Source organism: Mus musculus, chromosome 19 (genome assembly GCF_000001635.26).
Source record: "Mus musculus strain C57BL/6J chromosome 19, GRCm38.p6 C57BL/6J".
In the NCBI taxonomy this organism is placed as follows: Eukaryota; Metazoa; Chordata; class Mammalia; order Rodentia; family Muridae; genus Mus; species Mus musculus.
In genome coordinates this window covers 21,082,601-21,102,998 of record NC_000085.6, presented here as the reverse complement: position 1 = coordinate 21,102,998, position 20,398 = coordinate 21,082,601, and positions in this window count along the sequence as shown.

Genomic DNA, 20,398 nt, shown 5'->3' with positions numbered 1-20,398 from the left:
TCATTGTTTCACATTCAGGCTAAACTTAAAACTCATGACCTTCCTCTAAGTGCTGGGATTGTATTTCTTACAGAAGAGGACAGCTTATGTGCAACAATTACCCCTCACAGTTTTGTGAACTAGTAAAGAACTACTAAGGGACATGAAGCCAGGAAAGGGGCAACATTACAGTGTGATAGCCCTGTTTAGAATATGTTAAAAATCAAGTTCTAGCACCACATCTGGTGGCCCACCTGTAATCCCAACGTTAAGGAGGCTCAGACAGAAAGACTGCAACGTGGAGGTCAGTCTGAGCTATACGGCAAAGACCAAGGCCCCAAATAATAACAATAAATTCAGGTCTTAGAACATTCTCTAACACTCTCTAGCAATCAATGTTATTAAAGGCTTGAGCCTCTGTCTACTGTCCCACTGAGAGGATGTAGACATGTTAAAGGGTGGGGCCTTATGGGAGGTCTTCAGATCATTGGGAATGTGTCCTTAAAGGTACAGTACACTTTCTCCTTATTCTTCCTCTCTCCCATCCTAGCCATGAGATAGTTTGTTTTACCATACACTCCCCGCCATAATATAGTAGTGCCTTGTCACAGGGCTCAAAGCACACCAAAATCTACAAACCCATGAGCCTAAACTAAACCTTGCTTCTTTTATGTCACCCCACCCCCTCCAGTAATGGAAGGCTACCACTTAAATATGGAACACTACTTTTTAATAATAAATTCTGTTGTGATATATATATATATATATATATATATATATATATATATATATATACATATATATATACATATATAATTCTGTTGTGATATATATATATATATATATATATATATATATATACATATAACCTGGACATGATGGTACATGTTTGTACTCCTGGCACTTGGCAGAGGCAGAGGCAGAGGCAGAGGCAGAGGCAGAGAGGCAGAGAGGCAGAGAGGCAGAGAGGCAGAGAGGCAGAGAGGCAGAGAGGCAGAGAGGCAGAGAGGCAGAGAGGCAGAGAGGCAGAGAGGCAGAGAGGCAGAGAGGCAGAGAGGCAGAGAGGCAGAGAGGCAGAGAGGCAGAGAGGCAGAGAGGCAGAGAGGCAGAGAGGCAGAGAGGCAGAGAGGCAGAGAGGCAGAGAGGCAGAGAGGCAGAGGCAGAGGCAGGAGGATTATGAGTTCAAAGCTAGCATGAACTATATTTCAAGAGTCTATCTCAAAAGAAATAAAGCAAACAATTAAGAAACAAACTATAATAAACACCCTGTGCACAGAAAATACTGTCTTTCTGTGTGTATTTATATGTAAGTATCCATACATATGCATCTGCACATGTGTACTGGTTAAGACTTAAGAATTCATATATTGTAAAATACCACCCTAAGAAGCCAATTCAGGTTTCTTCCTTGGTGAAGTTTCTTATGTTTTGGTGTTACCCTGTTCATTCAGTGACATTCATTGTCTATAGAGATAAGCAACACAGCAGGACTGAAGTAAAAGAATAAAACATTCACCTCTGAGAACTAGATTCATGGGCTTACATATAAGAGAGGGAATTTAGAATAAAGCATAGGAACAAATGCCTCCCGAGAGCAACTGGATAAAACTTTCTATAAGGAAGGAGAGAATCAGGAAAAGAATAGAAGACTTGGATCCTTGATAGGGGCTCTGCGTGGGTCCTGAGTGTAGAAGATAAAAAGCACCTCCCCTCGCCCTCACTCCTGGGCAGTAAAGGCAAGGAAGAGCCAGAGAAATCATGTTCTCTGAATGAGGCAGAATCCCTAATTTCTACAGAACCACCCTGAAATGGTAATGAAGAATGCAGGAATGGTGCCCCTGGACAGTTGTGCAGACTGTAGTCGGTGGAACCCCCTCAAAGCCTGTGGGAGCAGCAGAATTCTTTATGGGTTGCGAGGTGCATTTAGTCATCTCGATCTAAGAAGTACAGCTGTGACTGTTGAGCCTCTGTAGATGGATTCCTAAAAGTCCCATAGAGTGGCAGGTGGAGCTGTGGTTGCCTACATCTGATACTTCTTCTTTGACCTGAAAGGAACATTTTTTTATTATTATTGTTACATTGTGAAAGATAAACTGGAGATAAAATGTAATATTTTCTAAATCTCAAAATAACGCCCAGCTATATCTGATCATTATTGACATACCCCATTATCTAGTTTTCTCCTCATTCTGATGAAAATTATGCAAGAAATTTTCAATGTATTTTCTAAGTCTGTTATGTTTTCTTTTGTGTTTTTCATTTTGCTGTCTTTATATCTCCATGTAGAATATTACTTGTGGCCCACTTTCCAGTTGTGCAGATTCATTTGACTGCAGTGTCTAGTACGTTGTTAAGTTTGTTAACTGAGTCCTTAATTTATCAAAATTTTCTACTCTAAAGCTAAAACATGCTGTAGACATGTTTATAACATGTAAAGAAACAGCTTTGAACATGCTGATGCTTTCTGTCAGATTACCTTTTTTTTCATATTCTGTAAATTGAACTGTGGGTCTCATGAATGTAAGGTAAGGAAATGTAAGTACCCAGCCTATACTAGGACTTTTTGTTTGTTTGTTTGTTTGTTTTGTTTTTCGAGACGGGGTTTCTCTATGTAGCCCTGGCTGTCCTGGAACTCACTCTGTAGACCAGGCTGGCCTCGAAAGGACTTTTAAGCTTGACTTTTTATCTCCCTGAATCCAACAGGCACAGGTTGTTTTTGTTTTTTTGTTTTTTTTGTAACTTTATCGAACAATCTCAGTATCAGAGTCCTTGGAGTCTCTGTTGTTGCTTGTGGTTTACAACCCTGGCGTCTCATCTTTACTCCTGCTGTTATCAGACATAATGAGCTAGGCGTTTGGCTGCTTGGAAAAATAACTTTCAAATACAACATTCGAGGTATTTGAAGCCTAGAACACCAGTTTGTCCACCAAAGCAAACTTTCAGTTACCTCAGCTAAGTGCTTGGGAATTCAGGATGACATTGGTCCAAGGTCATTTGATATTTTTCCAGGATACTCAGCATATTTTATAATCTTACTTCTTATTGTTACATCTGGGATGTAACATGAAGGCTTTTTACTCAGTCCCTGGTTTGCCTGGTTCTTGGGGCTAGTTTTTTGTCCTCTTATCTCTCTGTAAGGACCAAAAGCACAACTCAGAATCTTGATCAACTCGATTTGGTAAATACATTCCATTCAAAGTGGATCAAATGCCAAGCTTCACATCTGGATTCCTGGCTCTTCTGTATCATACTGGTTACCCATCAGGCCCCTGTAAGCACATGGATGCTTCCAAGATTTTAATCTTTGAAATTTTCCTGCAACTCCCTTAGCTATCTTTTGTGAAAGGCTTGCTTCACGTCATTTAGTCTGTCTGAGCAGAAGCAGATTGAAAAGCTGGATTAAATGCTCCCCCAGCCTTAATACACAGTTATCTTGAGACCCTGACCCTGATCCTGTACTAAAAATGATGAAATAAGAGAAGACAGACTTTTATAAACCTTGTGACTTTTGAATCATAGCCTACACTGAGATTTCAGAAAGAGTGAGATAGTTTATTTTAACTTCCTTGGTGGTCTCAGATTAATCCTCAGAAATACAAAATGTGATGGACTCTGTGAACGCCTGTTGACAGGATTTCCTGGGGTTGTGAGCAATACCTAGAGGGAAAGAAGGTGGAAAGCAGTTACGTTTAATGTGTTTCGATTCCTAAAAGGGAGCCAGTCTATCAGTACAAGCTTCTACTACATGGAGTAGGATTTTGTTCTTGGGACTGATGGGCTTGCCCCACTGTCTGCCATGCAGCATCTTAGGATACAGGTGAGCACAGCTGGGCTAGAAGTCGGGGTGGGGGATGGTGCCTCGCTTTGTAGGAAGAAGCTTCCTTCTTCATTAAAACCTAGCTCTCCACTACCTGTGAGGGGAGTTATTCATGATGTGGCAGCTGTCAAGGCCTGTTTAACTCCCCGACCCTTTTTCTTGCTTTGCCTATAGGCAGCGGAGCATCCTGCTGTCGAGTGGACACCGTTGGAGACCCTCGTAAGTCCTAATGCTTGCATTACGAAAGGCTCAGGAGATCTAGAGAAGGTAAGAGAAAGGTTCAGTCTTCAAAGACAGGAAATTTTTTTTTAAAGGATCATTACTAAGTTTTTCATCCTAGCTACTCATACCTCAGGTGTACCTACGATCTGTTCAGTTGATCCTTGAACGCTGTTTCAAGTTTTAGACCAGGGCAGCCCATTCAGGAGCCGCTTAGAGAAGAAAGCAAATGGGGTGTGTTACGTGAGTCATGTGGGATCCTCCTTAGAGCTATATTTATCATGGATGGAAGAGTGTTTTCCGGGAACTTGTGAGGCTCCCTAAAATTACACAGCTTACCTCTGCTCTCAAGGACTCATCTTTTCAGACTATGGCTGAGCTAAAAAAAAAAACAAAAAACAAAAAAAAACAACAACAAAAAAACAGTAACCTGGCTTTCCCACACTACTTTGCCTCACGAAAGAAACGTTCACTGTGCTGTTGGTAGCCGTTTTTTTTTTTTTTTTTTTTAAGTCTAGAATCTCCTGGAAAAACTTACATCCCCTATTTCAGCACTTTCTGGCACATCCTTGATCCATGGTCACACTGTTTCTTGCCTTAGTTGTGTTTATACTGAATTTCTTGATTCCTATCTCTCCCCTTCCCTCCAACTCAGCCGGTAAACCACAGCGAGGCAAGAATCCTCAAGGTCCAATTTTGTCATCTCATTCTCCAAGAACTTTTTTTTTTAAATTTATTATTATATGTAAGTACACTGTAGCTGACTTTAGACACACCAGAAGAGGGCATCAGATCTCATTACCGATGGTTGTGAGCCACCATGTGGTTGCTGGGATTTGAACTCAAGAACTTCAGAAGAGCAGTCAGTGCTCTTACCCGCTGAGCCATCTCACCAGCCCCCTCCAAGAACTTTTAATGGCACCATGTTACCTAAAAGATGACTTTTCAGTCGTTCCTGTCATACTTAAGTGTTCATGAATCTGACCCACCTGTTTGGCTTTGTTATTAAAGAAGTGAGGATTCTTGGTGTGCTCTAAGCAGGCCAGGCTGTCTGCATGGTCACATTTTATTCTTGTGTTTTCCTCTGGTATTTCTTCCTTAAGATGCAAGACCAGAGGCAGCCACATGGAATTGGAACTGTACTGGAGCAGCCCAGACTGTGCCTGCCGATCCAGGTGCTCTACTCATTCCTAAATCTGCCCTCAACCCTCAATCTTATCTCTACCTTGCTCTTGAGAGCTGGAGGTGGGTCTTAAATCTGCTTGTCCTTGAAATCTTTTTCTCGACAGAGCTTTGTTGGTGGCTGATTTTGCCCCTAGTCATTATTCCCTGGAGCAAAGTTATAATGATAATTCTGAAGTTCCTGCTTTTGGTAGCTAGAATCCACTTGTACTAGTGTGTGTGTGTGTGTGTGTGTGTGTGTGTGTGTGTGTGTGTGTGTGTGTATGAGAGAGAGAGAGAGAGAGAGAGAGAGAGAGAGAGAGAGAGAGAGAGAGAGAGAGAGAGAACACATGTGTGGCGAGCTCTAAACTTCATGTACCAAAGTGCTGGCCATGTGAGACTAGTTACCCACACTGGGCCTTCAACTTCTTGTCTGTCAAACAGAGGTAGGTGGGTACAAGGCCTTCAGATCTGCTGCATACATAAATTAATACCATTATAACTTGGTGGTGGCCTCAGTGTGCCTATTCTGGCTCCATTGAGCCCATTCATAAACTGATCTTTCCGTACCTTCATAGCTACTGAATAAGGATTTGTCTGAATAAAGCATTATAGTTCTCATAAAGAATCTAGGGATCTTTCAGATGGCTCTGGGCCATTTTTCTGGTTGATATCATTACACCAGCCATTCACGAAAATTGTGACTGGCCTGGGAGATCTGAAGGCTGGGAGAACCTTCTTAGCTCCCCATCTGCGCCCTCAGGGAGAATAAAGGCCATAGGCTTAGCTATGTCAGCAGAAGTAGGCTCAAAACAATGGAGGTGCAAAGGCGTCAGATGGTGAACAAAACTTGGGGTGGTTTTATAGAAAGAGCCAGTCTGATGGGGAAGATTCCTGCCTTTTGATCTGAATTTGGCTGCATTGAACCAGCCTGCTTTATGTTCTTCACTGCGGAAGATGAAAACATGAACTAGGTCCTCTCTGGGTTTGTTCTCTGTGAAGACATTTTTTTTTTTTTTTTTAATAAATGGTGATGTCACATTACAGGTTCCTCTGTCTTTCAACTTGTTCTTTGAGGCAACCTCTGAGTTTTAAGATGACAGTGTCTCTTGATAACCTACTTCCTGCCTTGTCTCAACCAATGACACTCATATCCATTGCTTGTTTAAACTGAGGACAAGGATTTCTTGATTTCCCTTTTTGCCTGTGTCTTACATCAGTCCATCAGCAAATTCTTCTGCCTTAGACAAAGTTCCAAACCAGCTGTTCCATCCTATGTCTGTTTTCATCCTTTCTGTCTCTTTCAGCCTTCTGTTTCTTCTAAAACACAGCCATTTGCCCCCTAGATTTTCTTTTTTTTTAATTAGGTATTTATTTCATTTACATTTCCAATGCTATCCCAAAAGTCCCCCACACGCTTCCCCACCCACTCCCCCATCCACCCACTCCCACTTCTTGGCCCTGGCGTTCCTCTGTACTGAGGCAGATAAAGTTTGCAAGACCAATGGGCTTCTCTTTCCACTGATGGCCGACTAGGCCATCTTCTGATACATATGCAGCTAGAGACATGAGCTCTGGGGGTACTGGGTAGTTCATATTGTTGTTCCACCTATAGGGTTGTAGACCCCTTTAGCTCCTTGGGTACTTTCTCTAGCTCCTCCATTGGGGGCCCTGTGATCCATCCAATAGCTGACTGTGAACATCCACTTCTGTGTTTGCTAGACCCCGGTATAGTCTCAAAGAGACAGCTATATCTGGGTCCTTTCAGCAAAATCTTGCTAGTGTATGCAATGGTGTCAGTGTTTGGAGGCTGATTATGGGATGGATCCCCAGATATTGCTTCCCACTTTTCATGCTTTTACCCCTCCAAACTGTTGTATTTTGCATTGTACCCAGAATTATCATATTTATTTATTCATTTATTTACTTATTTCTTTATGTTTTTTTTTTTTTTTTTTTGAGACAAGGTTTCTCTGTGTAGCCTTGGCTGTCCTAAAACTCACCCAGGAAACCAGGCTGGCCTTGAACTCAGAGATTCACTTGTTCTGCTTCTGAGTGCTGGCATTAAAAGCCTGTGCTACCCTTGCCCAGCTCAGAATTAGCTTTCAAAAATGTGAATATGGTTGTGCTACTGATCTGGTTAGGATGTTTCAGTAGTTTCTTTTTGTGATCAATAAAATACAATTTTATAATTTAAATTAAATTTCCCATCATTTATATAGTACCATGTGGTCTGAATACTGCTTGCCTCTTTTCTTCCCTTTTATGTTAACCCCTCATACATTAAATATACCATATTCCTTCATGATTCCAAGTCATTGAGCTTGCAGCTTCAGGACTAAAGTTTTGCAATTACATTAATGTGGTTTTGAAATAATGGAAAACAGCCTTCTTCACATATCAGTCTGTTAACACCAATACCTATCAATATATAACTTCTGTTCTCAAGACTTTGGAATATTGTTCCATGACCTCATTAAAATTGATCTTTTTTTTGAGTAATCGAGTTCAGTAGGCAGTTTAACTAGATTTATCAACTCTACAGTGAGTAGATTAAAAGATACTTTTATTAATCTTAATTTTGAAGAGTTTCTTTTATACAAAACAATAGACATAAATAGCTAGAAAATCTCAAAAGGTATATTTGGTGGAGTCATGACGATCCCATTGCTCTGTAGCATCCAAGCCTTGTAGAATGGTGAGATTTCATTTTCTTCCTGCTCTGTTGCAGCGGCTTTCAAATGTCTTCACATTCAGATCAGTCCTACCCACATACCTTAACTAAAGAATTAACCAAAATGTCAGGTTTAGGGAAATTTTCTGAAATCCTTGTTCTGAAAATTTGTAGAGAAAAATCACAGTCTGATATCTTTGAAATGCCACTTATTAATTAATTAATTGCTTTAGAACAAGCATTCACTTCTTGGTGAAACTGAAGCAGTGAAACCTTTCCTTTGTGTTTCTTCTCACAACTTTGGACCAGTCTATTTTGTTGATTTTGCTGGTACTCAAAGTTGCTTCATTTCTTCTTAAATTTGTTCCTCTACTCCATGTAAGTGTTGGGGTTTTTAAAATATTTTTTGTTACACAATTTTTTCTTTGATCTATAAGAAAAAAATGTAATAGCCACTCTTATGTGCACATTTTCCAAAGGTGATTTTGTGTTCAGGGAACATTTTTCGGTGTGTGCGTGTGCGTGTATCTGATTAGCCCCAGCTATGGTTTCTTGATTGAAAACATTACCATAGAAAGAGCCTTAACACAGGTAAAATCTACTGATTTTCTTGCCGTTCTACATCTTCTTTTGAGTGCTTTAGTGCCTCAGAGTTTAAACTAACTTTTCAAAATCTGGCTCTATGTCTGCCCCAACACCAGAAGTAACTGGGACCAGCAGGACCTAGGCACCCAGGAACTCCACCTGACCAGTGGCATGGGATCCTTCCTGTCTGGGCCAGGGCCCTGAACAGAACTTGGGTGTGACCTCCACAGCCAGTCCCACAACACACAGAAGAAGCTCTACTCCGGCACTCTAATACACCCAGGACCACAGGATCCCAGGAGATTGGTCACACCAGGATCTCAGGGTCCCAGAGGCAACTTGATTCCCAGGAGCTCTGACATACCAAGGATCTCAGGATCACAGGATCACAGAATCAGAGGATCACTGAAACAGCTGAACTCTGAGGAGTTCTGACACAACCAGGATCACGGGAGGGACAGGCTCCAGTCAGATATAGCGAGGGCAGGTAGCATTAGAGATATTCAGATGGTGGGAGGCAAGCACAGCCATATAAGCAAAAGAAACCAAGGTTACTTGGCATCATCACAACCCAATTCTCCCAACACAACAAGTCCTGGATACTGGAAAAGCAAGATTCAGATCTAAAATCACTTCTCATGATGGCGATAGAGGACTTTAATAAAGAAATACAGGAGAATACAGGTAAACAGCTAGAAGCCCCTAAAGAAGAAACACACAAAATTCCCTTAAAGAATTACAGGAAAACACAACCAAACAGGTGAAGGAATTGAACAAAACCATCCAAGATCTAAAAATGGAAATAGAAACATAAAGAAATCACAAAGGGAGACAACCCTGGAGATAGAAAACCTAGGAAAGAGATCAAGAATCATAGATGCAAGCATCACCAACAGAATACAAAAGATAGAAGAGGGAATCTCAGGGGCAGAAGATACCATAGAAAACATTGACACAAAAGTCAAAGAAAATGCAAAAAGCAAAAAGCTCCTAACCCAAAACATCCAGGAAATCCAGGACACAATGAGAAGACCAAACCTAAGAATAATAGGTATAAATGAGAATGAAAATTCCCAACTTAAAGGGACGGTAGATATCTTCAACAAATTAATAGAAGAAAACTTCCCTAGCCTAAAGAAAGAGATGCCCATGAACGTACAAGAAGCCTACAGAAGTTGAAATAGACTGGACCAGAAAATAAATTCCTCCTGTCACATAATAGTCAAAACACCAAATGTGATAAGCAAAGAGAGAATATTAAAAGCAGTAAGGGAAAAAGGTCAAGTAACATATAAAGACAGAACTATCAGAATTACACCATACTTCTCACCAGAGACTAGAAAGCTAGAAGATCCTGGGCAGATGTCATACAGACCCTAAGAGAACACAAATGCCAGCCCAGGCTACTATACCCAACAAAACTCTCAATTACCACAGATGGAGAAACTAAGATATCCCATGACAAAATGAAATTTAGACAATATCTTCCCATAAGTCCAGCCCTACAAAGGATAATAGAAGGAAAACACCAACATAAGGAAGGGAACTACACCCTAGAAAATACAAAAAACTAATCTTTTAACAAACCCAAAAGAAGACAGCCACACAAAAAATTCCACCTCTAACAACAAAAGTAACAGGAAGTAACAATCACTTTTCCTTACTTAAACATCAATGGACTCAATTACCCCAAAAAGACATAAACTAACAGATTGGATAGGTAAACAGGACCCAGCATCTTGCTGCATACAGGAAACCTACCTCAGTGACAAAGGCAGACACTACCTCAGAGTAAAAGGTTAGAAAACAATATTCCAAGCAAATGGTCCTAAGAAACAAGCTGGAGTAGCCATTCTAATATTGAGTAAAATCAACTTTCAACCAAAAGTTATCAAAAAAGATAAGGAAGGACACTTCATACTGATCAAAGGAAAAATCTACCAAGAAGTACTCTCAATTCTGAACATCTATGCTCCAAATGCAAGGGCACCCACATTCATAAAAGAAACTTTACTAAAGCTCAAAGCTCACATCACACCCCATGCAATAATAGTGGGAGACTTCAACACTCCCCTCTCAGCAATGGACAGATCATGGAAACAAACTAAACAGAGATCCAGTGAAACTAACACAAGTTATGAGCCAAATTGATCTAACAGATATGTAAAGAACATTTCATCCTAAAGCAAAAGAATATACCTTCTTCTCAGGATCTCACGATACCTTCTCCAAAACTGACCATATAATTGGTCACAAAACAGGCCTCAATAGATACTAGAAGATTGAAATAATCCCTTTACCCTATTAGATCACCACGGACTGAGGCTGGTCTTAAATACCAACAACAACAATAACAACAAAAACAAACAAACAAAAAACTGGAAACTACACATACACATGGAAGCTGAACAATGCTGTACTCAATGATAACTTGGTCAAGGAAGAAATAAAGAAATTAAAGGCTTTTTAGAATTTAATGAAAATGAAGAAACATCATAGTAAAACTTATGGGACACAATGAAAGCAGTGGTAAGAGGAAAATTCATAGCTCTAGGTGCCTCTAAAAAAAGATACTAGAGAGAGCATATACTAACAGCTTGACAGCACACCTGAGAGCTCTAGAACAAAAAGAAGCAAATATACCCAAGAGGATTAGACAGCAGGAAATAATCAACTCAGGGCTGAAATCAACCAAATAGAAACAAAAAGAACTATACAAAGAATCAACAAAACCAGTTCTCTGGTTCTTTGAGAAAACCAACAGGATAGATAAACCCTTAGCCAGACTAACCAGAGGGCACAGAGACAGTATCCAAATTTATAAAATCAGTAATGAATAGGGAGATATAATGACAAAATGTATCTTAAAATAATTATTCTGTTTGTTGAATATTAGCAGTTGAAAATATTAAAATCATGTTCTACAAACAAACAAAAAATCTGACGCTACTCTCTTCAGCTTTTGAATGAAAGTTCGATTGTGCCTGTGCTTTGTTTCGGTTTTATCTATAGGTTGTATTTATAGTCTGAAGCGTTTTCCATGTGAACCTTTTCAAAGACGATAAAAGAGTAATACATTTTTTTTCAAAGTTTAAAAACATTTACATATAATCATTCCCGAAATAGTGACCTCTTCCGAGATTTGCAAAAAGGATTTGTGCCAAACACAAATAAGGATTTTTGAATCAATTTCTTAGTTGTCATCGGAATGCCATAGTGCAGTGGTCTCAACCTTCCTAATGTTGAGACCCTTCAATACAGTCCTTCATGTGTAGTGACCCCATTTATAAAATAATTTCTTTGCTCCTTCATAACTGTCATTTTGCTACTGTTATGAATCATCATGTAAATATCTAATATGTAGTCTATCTGATATGTGATCCCCCAAAGGGATTATGACCCACAGAGTGAGAACCACTGCTATAGTGACTATTAGTCACAGTTACAACAAAGCCTTTTCTTTGATTGTGTCTGAGCTACCTCTGTCCACTTGATGCTGTGACTTTCATGTGGACCCAGTAGTAGTTATGATAGAAACATGGAAGAAACTCAAACACAAATCCCTCCTTTCAGATGTGTTATCCTTGATAATGTCTTTCAAAGTTGAGTTCATTTCACTATGAGTGGATGTTACACAAGCCAACATACACAAAGACAGTGAGAAGAGAATTCAAGTTGCTCATACCCTATAAGCTGAATCTAGAAACAATGTATTTGTTCGTTTGAGCTGCTTCAGCAGAGTACCACTAGTGTGGACTTATACAACAGTTACATCTTATCATTCTGGAGGCCGGGTATGTTGAGGGTGATTTTAAAAGCCACAACATCACCTTCTCAAGGCTGAGCTCTCAGCTTGGCTCTGAGAACAAGCTGCTCCTGGTCCCACTCCCGACATAGCTCTGCCAACGGCTAGCTGGTTCTCTGACTCCTGGGAGCTGTGACCACTCTTCCAACCCCTCATGGCTAGTTCCGCCAAACATCTAATGACTGTCCTTATGGCTGTGCCCTTTCTCCTGCCCACCTGAGCCGCTGGAGCTGGAAAACACCAGACAGCCTTAATATTTTAAAACTAGCCAGATAACACAACTGCTGGGTGAAGAATTTATTGCTCTAAATTCATTAGCTATTTGATATTAGAATTCTGCCAGTGGCAGAGGCTAACACTGGTTCTAGTAGCCCCCAGACCTTATATGACTTATGGTCCTCCACCAAAGTCTGGTTGAAAAGCACCCCCTCTCCCTCTCCCTCTCCCTCTCCCTCTCCCTCTCCCTCTCCCTCTCCCTCTCCCTCTCCCTCTCCCTCTCCCTCTCCCTCTCCCTCTCCCTATTCCTCTCCCTCTCCTTCTCTCCCTCTCCCTCTCTCCACCTCCCCCTCCCCCTCTCCTTCTCTCCCTCTCCCTCTCCCTCTCCCTCTCCTTCTCTCCCTCTTCCTCTCCCTCTCCTTCTCTCCCTCTTCCTCTCCCTCTCCTTCTCTCCCTCTCCCCCCACCCTTCCTCCTGGGACCAGAAAAATATAGTTCTAAAACTGAACAGTAGCTACAACAATTATTTTGAATTTAAGTCAACAACTTTTTGTCTGTAAGGAGTATTTAATCACTGACACTATTTAGAGTTTCTAGTTCATAAGAAAAATGAAAAGTGGACCAAGTATGCTAAGCTCTATTAAGGCTTTCAACCTTTCTAGAGACTGTAACACAATGCTCTAGCCCCAGGATACTCCTCCTGAAATCAATCTTCGCCCAAAGATTTGCTTCTGCCATCTTTATTGACATAATCAAGAAACAATTAGGGAACCAGATTTCAGTATCAGCCCCTCCCTCTACAAGGTAGTCCAAGATCAAGAATAAAAGGATACTGTTTAGGTAAATAATCCTTCTGGTGGAAGATGGTCATCTTTGTGGCCTTATTGAGGTAGAGATCCGGGGCATATCATCACTTTTTCTAGCTTTTCTAGACACCAGGTATATGTGCCTGACTTGTCTGGAACTCACTAAATAGCTCAGGCTGTACTCAAACTCTTTATTCTCTTGCCTGTCTTCTCAAGTGGTGTGATAACAGATATATACCATCACACCTAGATCATGCCTCTCCTATAAAGAAACAATTTTACTTGTGAGAACCCTATCTCCATAACATAATTACTGCCCAAAGGCCTGGTTGGTATATACTATCCTATTGGAGATCAGGTTTCAACCTATACAATTTAGAAAATATACTTATTCACTCAGTACCATGGTATCTGCATGAGTTTGTGCCTGATTACATACATTGCTGTCCTTCAAATTAACTTCCATATAGAATAGGGCTTATGGAGGGATAAGTAATAAAATTTGCTAATAGCTAATTCATAAATATAGTTCTAAAACTGAACAGTAGCTACAACAATTATTTTGAATTTAAGTCAACAACTTTTTGTCTGTGAGGAGTATTTAATCACTGACACTATTTAGAATTTCAAGTTCATAAGAAAAATGAAAAGTGTACCAAGTATGGTAAGCTTTATTAAGGCTTTCAACCTTTCTAGAGACTGTAACACAATGCTCTAGCCCCAGGATACTCCTTCTGAAATCAATCTTCCAGGGCTTTAATACCTGCACTGAGCCTCATTGTTTAAATAGAATCCCCTGTTTCCTTTATCTCCTTTAAGACATTTATAACACGTTGCAATTTTGTTTATTTATGTGGGGTTCCTCTTGTCTACTAGACTGTAGTTGGCATTCTCACAAAGGAACACACTGCAGTCTTCTTGAACATTTAGATTTTTAGTGCTCAGTGCAGTGTCTGGCACGTAGTATTTAGACAAGAAATATCCGTGGACTTGACTAATGAAGCAAGATTTTTAGATGAGTTTGTAAGAGCACTAACCCTCTAGAGACCAGCAGTTCAAGTCAGCAATTTTATTCCCAACTCTGGTTTTATTACTGTGAGTGCTTGCAAGGCTGGTTAGTTATCCTCCCATTAAAGGTAATCATTAAAAATAATATTTCATTAATTAATTTCTGTTTTCTCTCCCTTAATATGTCTAGCCATCTTTCATTTTATAGAAGACTGGGTACTCTCAGATAGTATGGCTACAGACACTTATTATATATCATTTTAAAAATACGTTTGCTTATTTTATCATATGTGAGTGTTTTGGCTGTATCAGAGCCCCTGGAACGGAGTTATAGATGGGTGTGAGCCACTATGTGGATGATGTGAACTGAGTCCAGGTCCTCTGAAAGAGCAACAAGTGTTCTTAACTGCCGAGTCAACTCTCTGGCCCCATTTGGTTATTATAAGTAAAGTTAAGACTATTAAAAAGCACTCAGGGAGTTGTGCTCAAGTTATATGCAAACACCTTGTCATTTTATATAAAGAAATTGAGCAGACACAGATCTTCTCTCACAGGAGCCTGAATCCCCATGATTGTGAAGGATCATTGTATAGCCCATCTGACATCTTGACTTCAGACTTGTAGAATCCAGAACTCTAGGCAAAACTTATGTCTTTTGTTTTAAGATAACTACTCTATAGTAATGTATTACAACAGCCAGAAACTGAATACCTTGGGAGTATCTAATAAACTAATAAGCATGGTTTATCTTCCCAGAGTTTTGTCCACATGGATAAGCAGAAGTCCTTGTCTGTCATAGGCCATGTCTCTCTCTCAGGAATGAAGGGGTTGAAAGTCTAGAGTACAGATGTGTGGACTGAAGCCCTTCCCCAGGAGTGAACCCCTGCTCATCAATGTTACAGAGTCTGTGCTTCTGACAGATTTATACATTCCTTCTGCCTCCCTGGTGCAGGGATTACATGGGCACATCCACATGCCTGCCTTTTATGTGGGCACTGAGGTCTGAATTCAGGTTTTCAGGATCGTGAGACAGGCATTTTACCTACTGAGTTATCTCCCCACTCCTGCAACTGAATGGGGGAAGAAAAGAAAAGAAATAAAAAGGAAAGGAATGGACATGACTACTCTTAGGTATGGTGGAGGAGAAAGATGTGTGGGAGAGCATAGCCAGAGGCAGATACGTTTGTGAAGAGTCCAGAGTGGTCAAGGCCCTGACCCATATTTATAGAGGGGGACAGGAAGGGAGAGAGAGGACTCAAGTACAGCATCTAAGAGAGCAGAAGTACAGAGTAAAAGAGGGGCAGAGAGGGTAGGTAACCAAAAGGTCTGGATGGTATAGAGAAGGGCCTCTGGTGGAAGGGCAGCCTAGACCCTGGGCTGGAGAGTTCAAGGTAGAGGGTGGAGTATGCCAGTCATACCCTGTAACAGACAGGGACTGAAGGATGCTGGGAGAACCTGGAGACCAGGTCCACTTTGATATGTTGAATAAACACCTCAGCTACTTGTCCTGGGTTTGAAACTTAGCCTGAAGGTCTACATGAATGTGTGAGGGATAGGACACAGCACTTTATCTGGGAAATTGAAACTGTAGCCAGACACTGTGGGTAGTCAACCCTATCAGGTGATGCACCAGGGACCTGATAGAGTAGTGTTTGCTTTAATAAGATTGGGATTAGCTAACACTTTAGTTAAAGAACCAGAGACTACTTCACAAATTAAGGAGTGATAGTTATATCAAATGCCTTGTCATTTGTCAGACAAACTAAGCCCTGTGCTACGTGTGTCACTGTGTGACAAGCTCCATGTCAGGGTGGCTTCTGGTCTGATTCAGATGGCTTGTGCATTTGTCATTTAAAACAAAAAAGTCCATCACAGAAAAACTCAGAGGTTTTTATTTTCTTTCTACCTGTAATGAACATTTATTTTTAAATGGCAGTATTAAGCACACACAAACACAATTCTCAGCACGTCATTGTACTAAGACCTAATCATACATATTTTAAAACGTAATAGACAGTGGAAAGATGCAAAGGGTACTGATGTATGAGCTGTCGCTTTTTTGTTTGTTTCTGTTTGTCTGTTTTTGTTTTCATCGTTTTAACTATTCTAGGATGAAGACTGAATGTCAATGCGCAGATCTCATCTCAGTTGTTTTTGAATGGATTAAAAAGCACTTGTTGGCTTAGTGATGCATTTGTGAGTTATCAGTTCTTTCCTATCATGAGGATTTTAGAAGGGCAGCAAAGAAATACAGGAATAAAACATAAAGAAAAAAGGATGTATAGAAAAGAAAGAGTTTACTGTGGTGGTATGGTCATTTTTCATATCTGTGCTTGCCTGGACCTTTGCTTATATTTTTTTCTCCCAGCTTGGACATTTTATTTCTCCTGTTAACAAGAAGTGGCAAGTCAGTGGATAGAAATTACTATAGCCAGCATCATATAGTATGTTGTCTCAAAAGTAATTGGATTTCTATGGTCTGTGTCATATTAGGATTAGAAGTCCTGCCCCAGGTTCTACAGAAATTTGTCTCATTTTGTTCTTTTTTATTTTAATCCCTCCAGTGCATTTGTATTGAACATGTCTAAGTACTGAAGTATTCCTATGGATGCCTGACAACCACTTTTAAAACCAAATAAATATAGTTGTCAAAGACAGATTCATGCTTAAGTGGGTAGATTCACACTTTAGTGGGTTGCTTCTTGCAGACAAATTCTTATGGAATGGGTGATTTTTTATTAAAAGAACAGGTTGCTATAAACCATGTCTGTCTCTTGAGACATTTCCTTTTCCCAAAACTATTCTTTTTTTCTTCTTTCTAAAGTAAATTGAAGCAGCAAAAGACACTCTCAAGATGCTCTTGATTTCCCAGCTTCCAAAACTGTGATCCACAGTAAATGTTAATTTTTTTTTATACAATACTTGGGTGTTTGGTTATTGGAGCTAAAAGTGGGCCAAGGGAGGAAGGCTCCCTGGATTGGTTGGGTTTGATGTATATTTTGAAGGTAGACTTGTCTGGATACATTGGTGGGGAGTTCAAGAGCGTGTAAAGACAAATGATAAGATTCCTGGGTTGGGGTGGGAGCAACTGAGTTAATATTAGTGCTATTTAATGAGCTGGGTGTGAAACAAGAGAGGATTTCTTGGGACTGAGTAAGTGTCTTATGGAGTGATTGCTGTGAAAAGACACCATTACCATGGCAATACTTATAAAGGAAAACATTTAATTGGAGCTGGCTTGCAGTTTCAGCAGTGTAGTTCCTTATTGTTATGCCCAAAAGTATGGCAGCATGTAGGCAGACATGGAGGTGGAGGACCTGAGAGCTCTACGTTTTTATCCATAGGAGCAGGAGAATCTGTGCCACACTTGGAGACCTCAAGACCAACCTCCCACAGTGGCATACTTCCTCCAACAATAATACTGCTAATAATAGCAATCCCTATGGACCAAACATTCTAACACATGAGTCTATGGGGGCCATACCTATTCAAACTAGTGGCTATGTAAGGAATAGGTTTCATTAGACATTGCAGAAGCTAATTTCAGACTTCTGAAACAGCAGACGTCTTTAAGAAACACTGACTAACTCAGTGATGGTGGTAGTGGTGCATGTCTTTAATTCCTTTTAATCCAAGCACTAGGGAGACAGGCAGACAGATCTCTGTGAGTTTGAGTCCAGCCTGGCCTACAGAGTGAATTCCAGGACAGCCAGGGCTATACAGCGAAACCCTGTCTCAAAAACAAGCAAACAAACAAACAAGAAAAAAAGGAAAGAAGGAAGGAAGAAAGGAAGAAACAATGACCATCGAAAGTACATTCTTCACAGCATGCCCACCTGACTTTAGATTCTTTAAGTGCCTGTAAGTGTTGCCAGCACTCGTGTCCATTGTCTTGCCCACCCCCTGACTACTGACTGATGGATTATGCTAGATGTTGTCTTTCATTTGGTCTTTAGCTCTTTGAAGTTGTGATATGTGATGTTAAACTGATCCCTGATTTTTCTACAGGAAACACTTATGCTAGCTTTCATGTTGCTGTGATAAATACTAGGGAAAAGCTCTTCATTTCAGGGATTTCAGCCCATGGCTGGCTGGTTCTCTTGTTATGTGCAAGTGTGAAACCCAACTTCTTAGTTGCAGGAGAGGGTATCTGGGTGCTGTGATAACAAAGTATAAATGAGTGGAGTCTCTTAACAAATTCTTCTTCCTTGGGGTCTATTGGCTTTGGGCTTGACTACTAGATGATTTCATCATGAAAAAGAGGCATGGCGACATTTTAACAGTCAAGTATGACTGTTAGAATATTATTAGCATCTTATAAAATTGTGAAACTTTATTTAATTGGAATGACTTACAGTCAAATAGGACAAAGATTATTGAATCAGTGTCACCAAAGGACACCACTTAAAGTGTATGACTCTGCCTGCTTTCACATGTAGCACAACAAAAAAATGGGAGAAGAAGCAGAGAGAAAATTGACCGTGTTGTGGTTTTGAATGTGAATTATGTCCCCTAAGTTTACGTGTTCGCACACTTTGTCCCAGCTGGTGGTGCTGACTGAGCGGCTGTTAAACCTTTGGAAAGTGGAGCCTTGCTGGAGGAAATATGCTGAAGAGGGTGTACCGTGAGGTTTCATAGCCAAGCATCACTGTCTGTTTCCCCTTTGCTTCTGTATTATTCATATCCCATGACTTTGCCTGTCTCCTGCTCCTGCCGACATGCGCTCCCTGTCCTGATGGACCGTGTAGTATCCTTCCGGAACTAGAAGCCAAAGTAAATCCTTTTGCCCTTAAGAGAGAGTATTTCATGTTTTATCAGAACAAAATAAGACAGAAATTAAGGGTGGTGACTATTAGCAAAGGTAGCAAGTGTCTTACAGTTTTTACTGCTGTGAAGAGACACCATGACCAATGCAAGTCTTATAAAGGATAACATTTAATTTTAATTGGGCTGGCTTACAGGTTCAGAGGTTCAGTCCATCATCATCAAGGTGGGAGCAGGGCAACATCTAGGCAGGCATGGTGCAGGCAGAGCTGAGAGGTCTACACCTTCATCTGAAGACTGCTAGTAAAAGACTGGCTTCCAGGCAGCTAGGGTGAGGGTCTTAAAGCTGACACCCATAGTGACCAACCTACTCCAACAAGACCACACCTACTCCAACAGGGCCACACCTTCTAACAGTGCCACTCCCTGGGTCGAGTATATACAAACCATAATATTCCACCCTCTGGCCTCCATAAGCTTGTTCAACACATGAGTCTATGGGGGCAAACCTAAACATAGCATGATAAAAAAGTACATTTAGTCTAACTTCCAAAGTCCCATAGTCTATAGCAGTCTCAGCAATGTTAAATGTCTAAAGTTCAAAGACTTTTCTGAGATTCATCCAATCACTTAACTGTAATCCCCAAAGCAAGACAGGAAACCAGCTGTACAAACTCCAAACTCTGCATCTCCATGTCTGACTTCAAAGCAGTCTCTAGATCTCCAACTCCTTTTTCATCTTTGTTGACTGCAACAAACTTCTTTTCCTGGGCTGGTTCCACTCTCTGTTAGCAGCTTTCTTCAGCAGATATCCCATGGCTCTGGCATCTTGAATATCTTGGGGTCTCCAAGGCAACTTCAGTGTTACAGCTTCTTGTTTCAATGTCTGAGAACCACACATGATCTTCTGAGCTCCTCCAAAGGGCTGGTATCACTTCTCTAGCTCTGCCATCTAATCACTCTAAGCTCAGGTTGATCCACTCCATTGCTGCTTCTGTTCTTGATGATCAGATGCCATGGTTCTGGCATCTGCAATACACTGATGTCTTCTGCTGCAACTAGGCTTCATCAATAGCCTCTCACAGGCACTCTTCATGGTGCCCAGCCTCAATTCCTTTGCATGACCCCTTCAGTCCTGGGCCATCAACTGCAACTGGGAATGCACCTTCATCAATGTCCTTCCGCAGCCTCTCACAGTGCCAAGTCTTAGCTGCTCTTCATGACCCCTTTATGCCTTCAAAACCAGTAATACCTGGGTGACTCTTACACATTACCAAGTCCAGCCACAGCACAAGGTACAACACTGATATCTCTGGAACACAGCCTCTGTGTGCTCTTAGAAAACACTTCCCAGAAGATTTCACC